This window comes from Rhopalosiphum maidis, chromosome 3 (genome assembly GCF_003676215.2).
Source record: "Rhopalosiphum maidis isolate BTI-1 chromosome 3, ASM367621v3, whole genome shotgun sequence".
Taxonomy (NCBI): domain Eukaryota; kingdom Metazoa; phylum Arthropoda; class Insecta; order Hemiptera; family Aphididae; genus Rhopalosiphum; species Rhopalosiphum maidis.
In genome coordinates, this window is record NC_040879.1 from 71,799,093 (window position 1) to 71,804,027 (window position 4,935).

Below are 4,935 nucleotides of genomic sequence, written 5' to 3' on the forward strand. Positions count from 1 at the left end.
TATTTAATATTACCCCTTATTTTACTATCAAAAGCACAAACGAAAGTGAGTTAAATTTAATATTATCAGAAATATTGTATGTATATTGTACTAATATTAATGTATTGTATTAATCATTTTATTTTTATTTCATGTAAATTTAAAACTTTATATTTTACTTATTTACTGAATCATTGGTTAAGTATTTGTGTTGACATACGCAAATAAAAATGTTTGTATGAGATTTTACTAAACATAGACTATAATTCCTTTAAATTATTTTTTATTCAGAATTATCGGCAATCTGCTTGACTTCTGATAGCTGGTAGATGGTGTTAGTGCATGGCTAAATACATTTAGCCATAAGCTAGTGCTAATATCATAAGCATTGGCAGCATTGGCATCAATATTTTCACTTCAAAAATAAAATCATTAAAATTAATTCATTAGTCATCACTCATTACCTTAAACATATTTACAGATTGTATTATAAAATTATTTTTTGATGACAGTATCCTTACAGTTGACTGTATAATGTAATGAGGTTTACATAGGCTATACTTACAGTATAACATTATTCAAAAGTTAAATTTTTACTTTTTACTTGACACTCGTCAAATTTTAATTTAATGATTTATAATTTTATATAAAAAATGGTTTTGAGCAGTGATGACTTGTCATCAGCTTATTATTATTATTTTTTTTTTTTAGCTTCAATAGCCCATCTAGGGCCTTTGCTGCTTTTACTATTTGATGCCATCTATCTCCGTCTACACACTCTTCTATTTTGATCCTGGTGACATTCTTCGAGGTCTAATTGTATTAAGTCTATCCACCTTTACCTTGGTTGTCCCCTAAGTTTTTTCCCATCAATAGTGCCAATCATTATGTCTTTTATTATATCAGTGGATTTCCAGGCATGCCCGCCCATTCTAACCATTTGCTTCTTAAAAGGACTTGATATTGGGTTTTAATATATTTGGTAGATGTCATTATTGGTTCTTCTTCTGTATTCACCATTTTCTATGATAGGGCCATAAATACGTCTTAGTATTTCCTTTTGAAAGTCAAAGTTTCTCTTCATCTACCTTTGTAACCGACCACGTTCGCATCCATAGGTCAGAACTGGTCATAGATAGCTTGAGTAAAGTGTAGATTTTGATTTCGTAGATAATAACTTTGATTTGAATAATTTTCCTAGTGCAAAGTAACTTTGTTAGCGGCAGCAATTTTAAGTTTTATCTCGTTATGAATATTATTTGAATTATTTATATTAATCCCTAAATGTTTAAAGTCAGTAACAGCCTGAAAGTATAATTGTCAAATATTAGGTTTTGTATGTTTCCAGTCCTTCTGCCTATGACCATATACTTGGTCTTATCTTGGTTAATATCAAGTCCTATTTTCTTAGCCGCCATTAAAGGTCAGCCGTTTTTGTAATAATTTCTTCACCGTGAACACCCAATCACCATAATATCATCCGCATAGGCAAGTATCGTTTTATTTCCAATTAATTCCATTCATCGATAAACGGCAAAGATCTTATTATTTTCTCTAGGACAAAGTAAACAAGGTTAGTCTTATATTACTAAGTATATTTTATGATATATCGTTATGTTTCTTAAGTTTATTTATATAATTAATAAAGTAATTTATTTTATAGTATTTTCAGTTATATTTTGTGGGTCCACTATTATGGCGTATTCCAAAAAATATTGTAAATAGTTAAATAATAAGTGTTTTTTTTTTTTATTGTGATTATTGATATATAATATACTAAATAATATTTACTTGTGGTAATACAAACTTTTAATTGAATATTGTTTACGATATCATATTTTGACCATCTGAGTATACTAGATTTAGATTTAAATAATTGTAAAATGGTTTTATTTTTATACACAATATACATATTTATTAATAAAAAAAATTCTATAATTATAATAACTTATAAATTTATAATACAATGTCACAAATTTAAACATTTTAATTCCTAGGAAACAAAATGTAAGTTTGTGAAATTTATGACTCTCACCCCAAGCTTGGGTTTTACAATAATGTAATATGAGATGACCATTTGTGTTGTAACATTCATACAAATTTTTCATTGTCTGATCAGGTGATGGTGCAAATGCTTGATTCACATATAAGAACTGCAAAAAAATAAGTATAATTTAATAGGTATAATTAAAATTGTTCATAAAAATTGATCTAGGTCAATATGTAGTAGATAATTCATAATGTTAATTTATAGAGCATAAATAGATCTCGAGTGAGTTTTGGTAGATTAATATTATACGGAATTTTGTTACAAAATATTTAAGTTTTGGTGTACATACTATGCACTAACAAATAAAGTTGTTGAAGAATTTGAAAAACTTTTAGAAACTAATTATTATGTTCAAAATGAAGAAACATTAATGCCATAATAGATTATTTTAAGGAAATTGGATGGGTCCCTTATATAGGAACAAAAAGAGAAAATACCTTAATTTTTTAATAAATATGTGGAATGAAATTCTTTAGTGTTTGCTGATTCACCCAGAACAAATAACTCCGAAGAAAGGTGGCACAATTTATTATTGTTTTCAATTATGTTAAGCTCCTCAATGCACTCATCAATATGAAGTTTATAAATGCATTGGCAAAAAGAGGAGCAAGTACACCAATGACAATAGAGCAAAAGTTGCAGGAATTAAAGTACCATCAAAAAATCTTTATAAATATTGGAGTGTTAAACTCAAAAAATTGTCTAACTTATAAATATCGTAAAATATTTTTTTGTTATTTTAGTAATTAAATTTTAATTCTAAGTTGTAATATTTTTTTTAATTAATGTTTGATTATTGAATTCTGTACGATGCTACCAATTGTCATACTATGAAAAGTAGCTCACGATTAATTTACGCTCTATCAATTGACAGGATACCATAAAAAATAACATCAAACTCGAAAGTTTATTTTTTTGCAATGTTTTATGTATTATTGTATTTATAACTATAAAATGATTGTAGGTATATTAATACCTATAATAATATAATACCTATACAATTAGTTATGTTTATTTTGAAATTTTAAATTAAAATTTTTTTTAAAGTAAATAAAACTCATAATAGTATGCAGAAGTTAATGAGTATGTATTTTTTTGAAAGTTTTGGAGAAATTGATTTATAATTAAATTTTAATCATGAAATTACAAAAATAATGATTTTTTTTCACAAATAATAAGATCTATAAATAGTAAAATATATAATGATATACTGCAACTTCATGAAAAACCCAATATATCAATATAAAAATTAAAAATGAACTATTAATCTTATCTCATTTTACCATAAAACCCATAGTTGACAGTATATTATGTAAATTTGCGTGAGTCTTGTGTTTTTTGTTGATTAACATGGTATATACAAAATAGATTTAAAGATAATATTTGTAGGTCCTTTTAAACATAATTTTACTCATGAATATTTAATATATTTACCAAACTATCAGATGGTTCTAGTTTTAATAGTTTCCGTAAAAAATCATTAATAGATGCCACTGTTTTTTCTTTTTCAACCATCCATTTATTTGTCTTGAGAATTGGTGCATTACCAGTTGCTTTCAATAATATCTCAACTATAAAAAATATAAATATATTTTAAATAAATAATAACAAATTAAAATCTAAATGACTTGAATATTTACTTTTATCTTTGTTTTCAGTAACAACTTTGGAGGTATTAATTCATTAGTAAGTTCTTCATTCATGGTAAATGTTTAAATGTTTAATAATTTTTGAAAATCAAATATTTATTTATCAAAACTCACATAACTAATACTTTCATATTTTTAAAATCATAAAAATAAATACTCATAATAGTTTGAAAAATTGTATAGAATCCAAACAATAAACATAATTAAGAGTTGAGGTTAATAGCTTAGAGATTACTAGTTGTAGAAAGTTAAATAAGATAGATACAACATAAAAATTATATTACTTGACTGAGTACTACCTAGTTACATTACAGAAATTATTAGTTAACTAGTTATTAATTACTAGTTAATCATGCTAGTTAGTACATTACTAGTTTGCTGATTACTACTTATTACTGAAGTTTCTAGTTCAATTTTCTGCTTTGTTAAATAAAATGATAAGAACTATCATGATTTAAAAATTATTTATTGATAAGAACTATGTATTATTGATACGACTATTGTAGAATGATGATTCACTGTTGATTGTTGATTTAAACATTATTTATTAATTTATCATTATACTTATTATAGAAGTGCGAAAATAATAAGCATTAAAACTTTTATGATTGTGAGAGGTATGAAGGAGTGAAGGATTGACAAACTAACAAGGGAGCCCATTAACGTCTAACGAATCTTCCAATAATTTTTATCACTGTAGAGATTGACTGTTGAGTACTTGAGTAATACCATGGTTAATTAATTATTTAAACATAATTAATGTTTTAGGCATGAATTAAGATATACCTATATCATTATTCATAGTTTTAGGCTGCCTGGTTCTCGATTGATTTGTTTTTAGAATTAATGAATAGTCTGACGTGCAGTCTCTATAGTACTGTAGAACAATGTCCCTAGCAACCAATATATCAGAGGTGGCCAACATAACTATGTATGCGAGCCACATATATTGATGCAATTATATCAAGAGCCAAATTATCTAATCTGTACTTTTATACCATAAAAATAATAAAGATAGCTAACATCCGATAAATATATAAAATTATGAATCATGAAATTATAAAATAGTAATAATAATAAAGACATTTTTTTTTTAAATGTATGCAAAAAAAATTAAAATTTTGGTTTTTGTAAATAAAACCGCGAGCCGCATACGTCAATGAAGAGAGCCGCATGCGGCTCACGAACCACAATTTGGCCACCCCTGCAATATGTAATATATTATTCATTATGGAATTACATTACAAAAGTAATGTC

General features: G+C 25.7%; 1 pseudogene; it reads right to left on the bottom strand.

The window, feature by feature from the left end:
• Positions 1-335: 335 nt before the first annotated feature.
• LOC113558292 lies at positions 336-4,085 on the bottom strand (annotated as a pseudogene).
• Positions 4,086-4,935: the final 850 nt, after the last annotated feature.